The 15,373-nt window shown below is 37.4% G+C and overlaps 1 protein-coding gene across 1 annotated transcript in view; it reads right to left on the bottom strand.

Moving 5' to 3' along the window:
- The window catches only part of GPRIN3 (GPRIN family member 3), a 79,357-nt gene that overhangs the window by 57,715 nt on the left and 6,269 nt on the right, over positions 1–15,373 (bottom strand). Inside the window, exon 2 of the mRNA XM_070392746.1 lies at positions 4,320–4,570. The gene's annotated coding sequence lies outside the window, so the exon portion shown is untranslated. The remainder of the gene's footprint in view (positions 1–4,319; positions 4,571–15,373) is intronic.

Genomic DNA, 15,373 nt, shown 5'->3' with positions numbered 1-15,373 from the left:
TAATTCCAAAACATTAATATATCAAAAGTGTGTTGGGAACTGGGCTAGATCTGGGGGAAATCAGTGAATACAGACAGAAAGGATCCATTTCTCAAAGAGCTTAGGATCTACTGGATTCTTAACGTTTAGGAGAAAATGCCACACTCTGCAAAATAAGCCTTCCCTGATACTCCCTGTAGAAAGTGATAACTTCCTTCTCTCGACAACCACAGCAGAGTGAGGAACCTCTATTGTAGATGTCATCAGAACATGATTGAATTATAGTTATTGAGTCACATGTCTTATCTCTCACCCTAGGTTGTAATCTCCATTTTTGGTAGAGACTCTAAATATTACAATATTTAGTCCTCATGGTACTATGTACTGTAACTCTCATATAATAAGACCTCAATAAATAATATTGAAATAAACAATTTCTCTCAGAGTTTGTGAATATGAGATTGGGGCAAGAGAGAGCAGCATGTTCCTCTCCCCCACCCCCATTCACACACAGAAAGTGAAGGACAAAGGGAGTACATACTACTCTCTCTTTCTCTCTCTCACACACACACACCAGATGGTTAACATAACATTATTTTAGGCAACCGAACTCTCAGCTTATATCCAGGGTCCCCTGATACTTGCCTCCGTCCATTTAAAGAGAGTTTCAAGGTCAAAACTAACCCAAGATCTCTGGCCATCAGAATACAAATCTGTTCAATTTGCACATTTTTCTGTGTCAATAAACAGGGAATAGAATTAGCATCTTCTCCATATGGCCTGCTTTCCTGATCCCAGAACCAGGAGGATGCTAAATTCTGGACCATGAATGCAGGCTAGGTTGATTTTTTTTTTAAGAATTAAGAAAATTTATGAACAGTTATATTTACTCTCTTTGGTATACAGTTGTATGCGTTTTGACAAATGCATAGTTGTAGAACCACAATCAAGATAACAGAACAGTCCAATCACTCCCCAAAGAAATTCCCTTTGACTATTTTTTTGCAGTCATACTCTCTCCCACTCTTAACCAGTCATCTGCTTTCCACCTCTAGTTTTGCTTTTTCCGGATGGTCCTATAAATATACAAGTACACAGTTGTTTTAGCCTGGCTTCTTTATTTAGTATAACGTATATGAGAGTCATCTGTGTTTTTGTATGTATCAATAGTATATTCCTTTTTCTAGCTGGGTAGTATTTCATGCATAAATGTGCCATTATTTATTCATTTCCTATTTGAGGAACATCTGGAGTATGTCCTGTTTTTGGCATTTATGATTAAAGCTGCTATACATAGGTTTCTATTTTATTCAGGCAAACAGAAGTGGAATTGCCAGGATACATGGTAAGTGAATTTTTAACTTTATAAGAAACTATCAAAATATTTTCTATAATGGCTATTCCATTTTGTATCCCCACTAAGAACATATGAGAGCTCCAGTTGCTTCACATCCTTGCCAACACTTGGTATTGCCAGTTTTTTTAAAACTATTATTTTTTTTTTTTGGTCTTTGACATTCTAGATATGCAGTGTGGGATAGAATTTTGAAACTTTATCTTTTTAGAACCATGATATTTCCATTTCCATATTAAGCCCACTCAACACTTCCTCCTGTTTTTTTTCCCCACTTGGATCTTTGTATTATCTTTCCCACTAGATTATAGTCATTCGTGTATAAGGAAAAAAAATCTTTGCCATCTTTGTATGTATATGATGCATTGCTATCCCACCCCAGTGCAGGAATTTGTAACAGGCAAATAATACATGCTACTGGAATAAATGCTTCTGCACTTGACACTAATGCATCCAAAATGTAATAGAGCATTGCCTAGTTGTATCAATTGTTGTATATCAAAGGAATTTTAATAAAACTATGTACTTTCCTCATTTTCAGGGATATTTCCATTTTTATTTGCCTTTGTGGCTATTTATCTAAGTTGTAGATTTTGCTATTCTTGCTTTACCAAGGAGTAAATTATAAAAATATGGTTTGGATGTTGAAAAATTTGAGTACCAGATTTCTTGTGCTTATATGAAAGATAATATGTTTTCTTATTAGTACTTGAGTAAGAGATTATAACTTATTTATTTTACAAATTAGAATACTAACTTGTATTTTTTATTGAGCTATAATTAACATATAATATTTATTAGTTTCAGGTATACAGCATAAAGATTTATTTGATAGTTATGATATACTGCAAAATGATCTCAACAGTAAGTCCAATTAACATTTGTAACCACACAGTTACACATTATTTTTATATCATGAGGACTTTTAAGATCTACTTTCTTAGAAACTTTCAAATATGCAATAGAATATTATTAACTATAGTCACCATGCTGTACATTACACTTCCAGGACTTATTTTATATTTGGAAGTTTATATAAACCCTCTTCTCCCATTTTGCACCCCAAACATTCTGGTAATCACCAATCTGGTTCCCTATATCTATGAGCTCTTTCTTTCTCTTCTTTCTTTCTTTTTTTTTTACATTCCACATATAAGTGAGATCATGCAGTGTTGTCTTTCTTTATCTGACTTATTTCTCTCTGCACAATGCCCTCAAGGTCTATTCCTGTTGTCACAAATGGCAAGACTTCCTTCTTTTTTTGTGGCTGAATAATATTCCAACATATAGATCACATTTTATTTATTAATTCATACATTGATAGGTACTTAGGATGCTTCCATGTCTTGGCTATTGTAAATCATGCTGTAGTAAATATGGGAAGGCAGGTATCTTTTTGAGTTAGTATTTTTGTGTCCTTCTGATTAATGCCCAGAAATAGACTTATTGAATCATCTAGTATAGTAGTTCTATTAAGTTTTTTTTGAAGAACGTCCATATTATTTCCATAGTAGATGCACCAATTTATATTTACAACAACCAGGGTACCCTTCAAATCCTTGTCAACACTTGTTAGCTCTCATTTTTTTTATAATAGCTATTTTAATAGGCGTGAAATGATATCTCATTGTGGTTTTGATTTGCATTTCTCTTATGACTAGTGCAATTGAACACATTTTCATGTACCTTCTGGCCACCTGAATGTCTTTTTTGGAAAAATGTCTATTCAGTTCTTCTGACCAGTTTTAAAATTGAATTGTTTGTTTTTTGCCACTCACCTGCATTTCAATATGCTATGTAGGTAAGAGACAAAATGTTGGAATTACAGAGAGACCCTCCTGTAAACATCATTTATCAAGTGAGCTGGGGCAAAAAAAAAAAAAAAAGAGGTGGAGAGTCACTGATAAAGACTCAGAGAATAAATGAAAGGAGTTTTAGAAGCTCTGTCGGCCAACTTCCCAGTCACTGCGGGACTTCTGGTTACAACAGCTGGCTGGATGCTTCCACCCCTGGAGGCTCACCAATTCATACAGGACCGCCACATACATCCTTATAAGCAAGAGTCTCAAAACAAAATAAATAATCAAAAGAAACATGGGAAGGTAGCTGCTTTCTAACTGAGCTTTTGGTTTTCTCTAACATTGGATGAACCTTCAGTAGCACCTACAGAAATCTAAAAATGGAGTTTGGAATCTATTTTGGCAGAAAATATGTTCATCCTTACACCACCAATCCCTGTGCTGAGTTAATCTCATTAATTTTTATATCGCAAGATGATATATATTTTGAAGAGATGAGCTCAGTGGCTTAAATGACATGAATCTTGGAACTTTCAAAAATAGATATTCCTTCTGAAATTTAGTTCTTAAATGGAAGTGAACCAACAGCTTAAAGTTGTGTACAGGAGGAAATCTGTTTAAACCTATAGAAGAAAACGTCTTAAACATAACCAATAGGCTGGATTCTGAGACCCGTGGCAGAAAGGAATCTTTCAGAATTCTAAAACAAGGGACTTTCTGACCGTAGACATTTCTCTTTCTATTGGCTAGTTCAGCCGTGGGCAAACTACGGCCCGTGGATCCGGCCTGTTTGAAATGAATAAAACTAAAAAAATAAAAGACCGTACCCTTTTATGTGATGATGTTTACTTTGAATTTATATCAGTTCACACAAACACTCCATCCATGCTTTTGTTCCGGCCCTCCGGTCCAGTTTAAGAACCCATTGTGGCCCTCGAGTCAAAAAGTTTGCCCACCCCTGGTCTAGTTTCTGCGGTAATTTTGTGCTAGGTGTCAATTTAACTCGGGGCGGGGGCGGGCGGGGGGGGGGGCCCATTCCCAGAATTCCCTTCTTTAGATGGTTCTTCATTAGAGTTTGCCATCAGGGAAATTTGTGTGAGCTGTGGAAGGCATGGGAAGGAGCCGCATTACTAGGCTCAGAGGGTAGTGTGGTGCAACAGGTGCTGTGTGCTGATCTCCCAGCTCACCTTGGTGATGTCAGATGGCAGTCAGGCTATGGTCCTTTGCCTCCCACCAGATCCCCATCTCCAGCTTCTGGTCGGTGCATGAATAGTGTTCCAGTGAATATGCCAGCTCCTTCTATGGTTCTCCCAGGTCACTGGGGTTGGAGGAGGTAGAAGTCCAACAAAGGCTCTGGTTTGTCTTGCAGGTTCCGGTTAGTTCCTGCTCAGCTCCATTTCACATTCAGCATTTCTTCCCAATTGCCAGCTCTGCTAACCTACAATGATTTCAGGCCCAACGTCAGATACAAAAGCAACTGCTTCCCATAGACTTCTTTAAGAGCTCCCACAATTGTGAGAGGTTTAAAACTTATAGTAAATAATCACAGTGGTTCTGTTTTCCAAACTGATGTGGCTTACAGTAAGTCTTTTGCATTCAGAATATGTACTTGGTTATAAATATTTTTGTGTGTGCATGGCTTCCTTTTTGAAAAAATTATGATAGTCTCAAATGCAACAGTACTGATTTATTAAGCCTAAGTGTGTCATTTTATTTAACCTTGTTTTTGAGAAAGGGATTTGGAATATGCTCTTTTGCCCAATTCTCATAACTAGTGGGCTGGGAAATTAGGAGTTTGGCTCATAAATAGAGAAAAACTAACAAACTAATTTGAATTTTGGTGCAATTACTAGAGCTCAAAACCCCCTGAGCTAACTAGCTGTTTTTTCAAAATATGTTTGAACGTGACACTTAGGAAGTTCTATCTACTCATGGAAAAACACGGACATTAAAAATTTGAAAACAACTTCAGTTAATAAATTTTTATCATAATGTATGTGCATTGAAAATAGATAAATACTGCCATGAGTGCTTACACCTCTTTAATGCTTCTTAATATAAAGATTTTATGGTCTTTAAAATCAAGCATATATCTTTTCATCTCTACATCCTCCCATAGTGGCACACAGGTAAGTCCTCATTAAACATCAATTGAACTAAGTAAAGAACAAATTTCAGCTTCCTGTTTTTTACAAAAGAGAAAAGAGCAGCAGTGTGTGAGCAAACAACCACAACCAACTGCATCCTCTGATGCTTTTCTCACTATTGTATGGAAACTCCAGCAGGAAACCACAGCTATATCCTTTTTACTGCGATAGAAAATTCTTATGAATTACTGGCAAGCACAAAACAGCCCTATTAATATTATATAGATGATTGTGACAATTCCTACTCACCACACTCAGTCGCTTTACAAAATTTTTGCAGTTTCTAAAGGACAAATACCCAAGAAAAAATATTGATAATAATAGTTATACCTAAACTACTTGTGGGCAGTAAATTACATTAAAAAACAATAAAGGCCATTGAAATTTAATTCCCCCCTCAATGTAATTGATTTTTAAAAACCCTGTAAGTGTTAAAATTCCCCATTTGACTCAGACCTGTTAAAACTTCTAATTGACCCACAGAGGCATTACTCTCTACTCAAAAATAATGACAGTGCTAATTTCCGCCCCTTTGTATTCAAAATGGCCCAAGAATTAGACCTTTCTAGCTATGAAATATAGAAACCCCTTTGTCCATTCTTATGTATAATCCCATTCAGGATTTGTACCACACATGTTTTAAATTTGTAATATAAACCTCAAATGTGTTTTTATCAATGGAGGGACTTTCCATTGGAGATCTCTTAGTCATTCAGGAAGTACAAAGAAAAGATTATGGCAGAAGTCCAGGACTTTCAAGGGCTTTAGCTTCAATGGGAATCATACACATTTATACTCATTTAACACAGAAGTCAGAGGTACAAAACTCTGTAATCTTTCCTGTATGCTCATCTTTCTTGGTATATAAGTTCAACACAGGATGCTTGTATCATGAGTACATGTGTGAATGAATGAATGCATAAATGCTTGGCAGTGATGAAGATAAAGGGGAGATAAGAAGGTTCTCTCTAAGTTAGGAAAAGGCTGAAGAGACCTAAAATTCAGAAAACAGGCCTAAGGTAGAAGGAATAAAATGCAGAACTGTTAAAAAATTTTTGACTATTAGAGCTAGAATTGATCTTAGAGATTTTTGGACTAACCCTCTCATGTCTAGAGAAGCTGAGGTGCCTGGGGCAATGACACAATTTCCTGTGCCACTTCCACAGGTTGTGACATTGTGTACCTCTTTCATGATTTTTGCCTAATGTGCTTCTTATCTAAACCGTCTCTTAATATTTTTCATTCAATTGACTGTAACTGGTGCACTAGTTAAAAATGCTAGCCTCGTCTTAAGAAATGTTATCTGTAAAATTAGGTTTGATGTGCCAGTAATATGTTTTTCATAAAGAATGTTTTTAAGTAGACTTTTAAATTTATACTTATATTAAAATAAAATCATAACTATTCAAATAAAAAATAAATCTACATACTAAAATCATCTCACAGATCACTGATGAGAATCTCCTACATTTTTTAAAAGCAGTGAATTCTACTGTACCACCCCCTGGAACAAAGAGTTCAGATTGTGGAACAAGACAAAGAGGTAAAGACATTCCAGATTGATGACAAGAGTCCAGTAATAAGACTAGTGCCCTAGCCGGTTTGGCTCAGTGGATAAAGCGTTGACCTGGGGACTGAAGGGTCCTGGGTTTGATTCTGGTCAAGGGCACATGCCCAGATTGTGGGCTTGGTCCCCAGTGGGAGGTGGGCAGGAGGCAACCGATCAATGATTCTCTCTCATCATTGATGTTCTCTCTCTCTCTCCCTCTCCCTTCCTCTCTGAAATCAATAAAAATGTATTGAAAAAAATAAGACTAGTGCTTGTTTTGTCATTTTTTTTTTTTACTAGAATAAAAGCAATTGTTTATCAAGGTACTAAAAAAAATCAAGGCAGAAGTCATGGCTTTAAAAACAATTAGTGGATTTTCATTTTCAAAATGGACAGAGCTATGTATATTCATCCTCCTGCCAAGTTTATTCATCTCCTACCATTAGTTTATTAGAAACCAGTTTTCAGAAGGAATGTGATTCAAATGGGCCTCCTGCACATAGATTACCTTTTATTTAGCCTTCAATTTGTAACTAGGACACTTAGCTGCAAGCTATAATAAGGAATTGCTCAACTTTCATAAGTAAATGAAAGTCTATGATTAAAACATCAATCTGGAAACACTAGTTCTATAAATAGTTTCTAAGTCCAAAGTCCACAGGCTAAACACACACCCATGCCTGGTTTTTCTTGTTATATGTGTGTATGCACATGTGTAAGTGCACGTGACTTTGTGATATGTAGTTGGTTTTTCTTTTGAGAAAGAAATATTTTTTGCTGAACATATGTGTCATCTGGATATTTTTGATAAAAAGTTTTGTTTTCAATTGCACTGCCTATACAATGATTTATAAAGTTTTAACCTAAATTGTCCTTGGACTTACCCTGTTTGTTTAAAAAATGACATCACTGAATTAGAAACTTTTGCATTTGGTTTTTAAGCAACACCATATGAAATCCAAGATAGGATAAATCAGTCTATAAAATCCTGCCTATTCCTCATATTTTGACCTAGTGTTCATAGTATTAATTTAAAATTTTTATTTATTGATTCATTTTGAGAGCGAGCAAGAGTGAGAGCAAGAGAGGGAGAGAGAGAGAGAGAGAGAAACATTGATTTGTTCCACTTATTTATGCATTCATTGGTTGATTCTTGTATGTGCACTGACTGGGGATCAAACCCACAACTGTGGTGTATACGGTCTATGCTCTAACCTACTCGGCCAGGGCTTCATAGCACTAATTTTAATAATATTGTAGTATAGTACAATGGTGGAGCGTGTGGCCTTTAAAGTTGGCCGACTCTGAATTTGCACAGCTTAGACAATTACTATGTTTGGGACGTTGGCCAACTTATTTAATGTGCTTCCTAATCTCTAATATGGGGAAAATAATAACACAAACCACATAGATTTGTTAACAGGGACATGGCTTGTTTTAGTATGAAGCCATTGGAAGAGAAGTCTAAAGAATGACGTTTTTGAAAGTGGAGATCATTAACTCTGCAGATCTACAGTCTCTCCATTACCCATTTCCTTACAATGGAAAGCAGATGGATAAAGAGAAATGTATTCGCATTCTCTCATGCCCTACAACCCGGATGGCAAAGTGCCATGATTGGCTCCTTTATTTCTTGTTCCCCCTTTACAAAACTTTACTTCCTCTTTCTCCATGTGTTTGGTTATCATTTATTCATTTCTACTCATCATTAGCTCTGTTATTTCCTCATATTTCCCTGTGCTGCTACCTTCTGGGCAGCAAGGCAAGGAAGTTCACCTCTGAGTTGGAATAAATACACAGATGCAGTCATTCCAGAGACATGGATTACCACTTGAACTCCGAGGGCCCTAATCCTGGAGAGGAAGACTAGGAAAAAGTGATGAGAACCACCTTAGAAAAGATAGCATGAGGGCTTGGAATATTTCTCTGAGCAGCTATGAAAACAGCTGGTATTTTCAGTACTTTGAAATGGGTACATTACTCAATAATGACCTGATTCAAGATTATCTCTCAAGGTTGGAGGTGATCCCTGAGAACCTAAGCAATAATCTAAAAGTAGCCTTTAAACCATCTTCAAATACACTAGTGTGTCACAAACCATATACGAGCAATGATAAAGTACCAATGACAAGTGATTTATTAAGAATAATTTAGAGCAGCTTCTCTATCGATTATGCTAATCTTGATTATAAAGTAATTTCTATAATAACGTTACCCTCATTCACCTCACTTGCACTGGTAGATGTTTTCCTTGAATAGAAAAAGGAGGAGGGATGAAGTTACACTGAGGATCTGGTATACGCCTGGGATGGAAATTTCTTATAGTAAATAGATCAACCCATCAGCAGAAATTTAGAAGACTTTTTAATCTGAAATCTGCCCCATCTTGGTCATTTTTACTACCCTCTGTTTCTTAGTTGTTTTTAGCAGAATAAAGTAGAAAATGCATGTGTCCATGTTTTTATTTCAATGACACTAAGGAAGTGTAGTGTGGGAAAGGCTCCTCTCATTTTCAAGGTGGCCTGGCTGAGAAGGAAGGAACCCAGGTGTGGCGAGCAGGTGGTGAAGCTGTGAAGAGAAACTGAAATTACGCTGAACTGCTTGAGCCTACAGGAAGGAAGAGAAAGGTACAGGGGTGCCTGGTTGGGACGGAGAGAGGAGTCTGGTGCTTAGGCCGCCAGGGGAATTCCCAAGGATCCTGACCAGTAAAGGAGCCCACTCCATGCTGCACTTATTTATTCATAAGTACACCTAGTACTGTGTCTGGGAATTACTGGAGAGTTCAGACTCTCAAATAATTTTTTTTAACTTTAAGTCCCTGGCACATATACAGGGTCTAAACATATACAGGGTGGGGCAAAAGTAGGTTTACAGTTGTTCATCTGAAAAATAATACAATAATCTATACTAATAAAAGGGTAATATGCTAATTAGACCTGATAGACCAGACATCTTCCTGACATCCTTGACAAAGCCGCTGCGGCTGCGAGGGCCGAGGAGGGCCAGCAGCAGGCCTAAGCTGTCAGTAGGACATCCCCTGAGGGCTCCTGGACTGTGAGGGGGGCAGGCTGGGCTGAGGGATCCCCCTTCTCCAGTGCACGAATTTTTGTGCACCGGGCCTCTAGTTAATAAATAATAATGCAAGAGTAAACTCTGTGTTTTGTGTATTCACAACTGTGAGCCTACTTTTGCCCACCCCTGTATAGCAAGTACTCAAAGTACAAATTTAGTCAATGATCCAAGCACGCATCTTCCCTAAATCAGGGCCTTCTGCCAACCACCTTTCACATTCTCTACTTCATCTCCTAAATAAATGTCTACTTCCATTTTGAGGAATGCTCTTCCTTGATTTGCAAAGCAGAAGTACTGATGTACTCTCAATCCAGCTTGGGTTGTTAACTTTTATCATCCCTTCATGAGACTTATACTCACCACTCACAAAAGCCACAAACCCCAGAGGGATGATCTTTTAGAAACCCACCATCACAATTCTAAACATCAGAATAACTCCCAGGGGAACAGGGGAACAGTGTCTTCATAAGAGAGCATGAAAGTTTCAGTGTAACTAAATGCGTGTTATTTAAAATCACTAAGAACTTAATCAATAAAGAAATTTTTTAAAAAAGATCATTATTGTATATAAACTTAAAACTAAGAAAAGCTGTGAATATTCATACCACTGGCATAGTGCTAGTTTTCCTCCTTAAAAAACTATTTTTCCCATCCGGCTCAGTGGTTAAGCATCGACCTATGAACCATGAGGTCACTGGTTCTATTCCTGGTCAGGGCACATGCCCAGGTAGCAGGCTCAATCTCCAGTAGGGGGCGTGCAGGAGGCAGCTGATCAATGATTCTCTCATCATTAATGTTTCTATCTCTCTCTCCCTCTCCCATCCTCTCTCTGAAAATCAATAAAGACATATTTAAAAAAAATAAAATCACTAAGAAAAAAATTTTGCTTTATTCCTAAAGAACTTTTTAACACTTATAGTGTTTTATATATTATCAATCCATTTCAGGTGATGTGACTTGACTTAAAGACCTGGACATCGCGCTCTCTCTGAAGGAGGTATCGTTGCTGATGGAGCACTGTGTCCTCGGTAGGCCTCTGCTGACACTGTTCTCAGTACTGTCTTTTTGGAGTGAAGCTGCTGACGCAGCGACACCTTAGGATTAATAATTAGATGTGCGGATGTTTTTAGAAGTAAAGTAGGCGGTTCGATGTGGGGGTGGTGTGCAGCGAAGGGTGCATGAAAAGGAAAGTGGCAGCAGAAGTTGAGAAGGAAGGAGAGATTTCAGAGCGCTATTAAGACTTTTCTCTACTTTAGAGACCTGACTGAGTTTTCCATCTTGTTCTCTCAGAAGGGCACCTGCCTTGATTTACAACATGCGTAACTCGGCCCTGACCCGTCACCTCATTTTTGGCCGTTTGCACCGTTCCACACAATAGGCTGGACTGTGGGGCGCAGGGATCTGATGAGCTTCAGTGATGGCTTGAAAGCACAGCCAACTGCCCTCGTTAGATGTGCATTTCTCAGCTGTACGGACACAGCCACAAACTGGGATACGAATCAATACTACTTCTGACAGGTTTGTCTCAGCTGCCAGGCCTATCAAATAGCATGCACCATTACTTGGAAGACTGAGGTATGCTTTGGGTTCTCAGGAGGCTATTGCAAGTTTGATGTACTAGTATACCTAAAGAGTTGTACATAAAATAAAGACACAGTGCACTTAAAAATTTATAAAACAACAACAAATTCATAAAGTAATTCAATGTAAAATTGTAGTCATTGGTCAAATTAAAGAATACATAATTATTGTTAAAACTGTTCTGCCTTTATTTTATTTTTTGGCCACATGTAAGCAAGCATGCAAACAAATAAAACATTACACCATTCTCTTACTAATAGACCAGGTCAACTCAGTTTGTATTCATTTAACCTTTCACAGAATCTAAATTATTTTGATGATGGAAATTTTTAGACTCTCACCATACTTTATGGGAGTCAACTACATTCAGTACAATGATCTCTCTACTTTGTACAGTAAGATCAAGTTCATGAACACAGAGCATTGTAGAGCTCAATGGAACTGAGAAAGCATCTAGCCCTGATTCATGAACTCAATACCTATGGGTTGTAGGTAGCTAACACAAGGAAGTGAAGCTATTGGGTACAAGTGACTTATATGAAGCCTCAGTGTCAGAGAGACAGTAGGAAGTAGTGGAGACTGTAGTGTAATAAAGAGGTAGCACACACTGTTATTCATCTCCGGCCTAAAGAATATGGATTGGTGTTTCATTTCTTTTAATAATAGATATTCTGATTTTTAACTATTGGCTTAATTAAAAATAAATATCTGCAGGCCAAACAAACCATGATCTTCCTGCTGGGCTTATAGACTGCCAGTTTCCAATTTCTGATCTCATACCTACATCCTCAAACTTGAGGTCCTGGCAGGTTAAGTAAAGTGCACCAGGTCTCTGAGATGCTCATGGCAAAGCCTTCCTCTGCTCTGAGAATATATATATGTAGGCAAGAAATCATCCCCAATGTGAAAGGAGGTTGCACAGGCATTTTTCACTCCCTTAATCAGAGTTAGGCCCTGACCTGACATTGATAGATTTTTGTTCTCTGACTGTTTTCATAATATGTTCAACACGAAAACAAGACCAATCCTCCACACCCATTTGTCATAAGCAATTTTCACTCATTTAAGGATGCAGGGAAAATGTACATGCATTTATTAACCTCCACTCTGATTAAAATTCTTACTAGCATAAAAATTCTAGTTGCTACATTTTTACCTGCATTTTTTTCAGGAGAAGTAATTTATAGGATTTAAAGAAAGGCATGCTTAGGGAACAATATAAGTATAAATTAAAAATTCATACTGTATATAAAACAGTAGTTGGAAACAGCTTGTAAGAATCTCAGAAGGTTTACTGAAATAATTGAGCTTTAAACCATGTTTGGAGCGGCTGGAGAAAGTAGGGTAAAGAAATGAGCATTCTGGAATGACACAGTGGCAAAGGCAAAGACCAAAGTCAACAAAGTGGAACCCTCAATGAATCAAATGTCCTTTGCATTTTTGAACAACAGCATATTTTTTTTTTTTACAAAGTGTATCATAAGAAAGCATATTCATATCAGAGTAAAAAATAATAAAAATAATAAAAATTCCTATATTACATTCAGCAGCCCTGTCCTACACAGACATAATTCAGAATAAAAACCCGGAGGCAGTGCAAAATTCTGAACCCTGATGATATCTGCCATATTATACTTATTAAGGCAGACACACAGGCACAGGCTATTACATTTTAGAAAAGTTGATGACATGAATTGAAACAAAAAAGATGCTCTGATTACTCAGAAAATATAGTGAACACAAACACTGAACTCCCTCAAGAATTTTATTTACCCAAAGTTGTACATTATAAAGAAAGAAAAGAGTGTCTCATAGATATAGTAATGGTTGTTTTAATTTTAGGCTATTTAAAAATCAATATCCTGAAAAAACAATCAAGAATCTACCCACAGAAAACATCTTGATGATTCCACCTCAACTAGATTTCCCACTTTGCTGAACCATTTGTAATTCAGGCTTTAAAAAAAAGATTGTCTGCAACTCCTTTCCCCCAGAAATCAGTAGATGCAAATGTGATTTTTTAAGGAGCTCTGAGCACTCTGTCCAGCTGTCCACTGAATTAGCAATGACATTGAGGTCCCTGGAGGCGCCTGTGACTATAGATTTTTACTGTCTCACCTTGAGGGGTTTTTTTCTCCAGGGTTTGCTTGGTTTTGCAAGTGTCACAGGCCGTGATTACTTACTAAAGCAGTCTTCCTAGGGGAGACTTGGGTAGTCACTGGGTTTAGGATCCAAGAATTACCATTTTAAAATGGAATCTGGCGTGTAAAGCCGAGAAAGTTCTTTGCCTCAGATCACACAGCTGATCCCCACAGTTTTTCTGCCACATCAGACTCCGGGGACAGAGATCACTGCGTTGTCATTTAGAAAGACGCACTGCACTTACTCTCAGTTTTGGAAGAAGGACTGCACGAACGTTTTTATTTCCTTCCCCCATCACTCACGAGATGCTCCACCTCTCTGCAGGCCCTGCTCTTCCTCCCCTGAGCTGATAATCAGCTAAGAGGTCTGGATTTTAGCCCCAGCTCTAACGGTTATTTAGGACAAGTTAATTAACGTGCCTGGGACTCATCTGTTACCTTTTTATTCCCTTGTAAATAAAGGCAGGACTAAACAGTGATATCCACACCTGACTATTGCAATGCTTTTGGAATCATTGCAAAATATAGATTTTTTAAAGCTCCACTTTCCAGATTTGGACTTAGATTTAATAGGTCATAACATTTAACCTTCCAGCGAAGGTCAGTTATTATTGCTTGGCAATAATAATTCAGGCCCCAAATTATGCTGGTAGCTTCAAAATAAAACCAACAATCTAATTACAGACATAGAAAAGTTAGAAAGCTGATACTGTGTTGCCAACTTCAATACACCTGGCTACAAAGCTCTGAGAAAAATTTCCTCACTGGCATTCAAGACAGTAAGTAATCTAAATTGTAAAGCATTTGCATTTTCCCCATGAAATTTAATAAATGTCTTTTCAATTCAAATGCAGTCTCAAGACGTTTTTATTATTTTAGTCTTGATTCTTATGCAAAAAAGTTAGATTATCACTAATCCAAACATTCAGATGTGGAGAAGGAAGATGAAAGACGAGTCTAGGACATCTTCATAAAAAAGTGAATTTCCATATTTGACTGCATTCCAAATCAACTAATTTAAGCATATGAGTTTCTATTTTAACTGGCACTGTTTTTCAGTAAAGGTATAGCTTTATTTAAAAGGATATAAATATCATAACATTTTATTTCATAGGAGAGACAGAAGCACTGAAAGATGCTCAACAAAGGTTTTCAAAAACACAGGTAAAGTCTTTCTTCTCTGATTTGGTCTCCTCAAAATATCTATTAGGCTACAGCAAAACACTGATGTTAATCTCTAAAAATGCATGCACACTTATTTAAATACACATGTCGCTCGATTTAAGGTGGGGTTATTTTCAGATAAACCCACAGTAAGCTGAAAATATCACAAGTTGAAAGTGCATTTAATATACCTTACCATGAGACATCATAGCTTAGCCCAGCCTACCTTCAACATGCTCAGAACACTTACATTAGCTTACAGTTGGGCAAAATTCTCTAACACAGTGATTCTCAACCTTCCTAATGCTTCGACCCTTTAATACAGTTCCTCATGTTGTGGTGACCCCCAACCATAAAATTATTTTCGTTGCTACTTCATAACTGTAATTTTGCTACTGTTATGAATCATAATGTAAATATCTGATATGCAGGATGTATGATACAGGGGGTCCGCGGGGGTGAGGCCGAATGGAGTCCTAACAAAGCATGCCCGACTCCGAGGACCGGTTCAGTGACGCAGATCCAACTTTATTGTGTGAGTGCAGCAGTATATATAACATTCCAGACCAATCAGAAGTTTACAACAT

Source organism: Myotis yumanensis, unplaced genomic scaffold (genome assembly GCF_028538775.1).
Source record: "Myotis yumanensis isolate MYYU_CA2020_CCGP unplaced genomic scaffold, mMyoYum1.0.hap1 SCAF_1, whole genome shotgun sequence".
In the NCBI taxonomy this organism is placed as follows: Eukaryota; Metazoa; Chordata; class Mammalia; order Chiroptera; family Vespertilionidae; genus Myotis; species Myotis yumanensis.
This window is presented reverse-complemented; position numbering and strand designations above follow the sequence as displayed.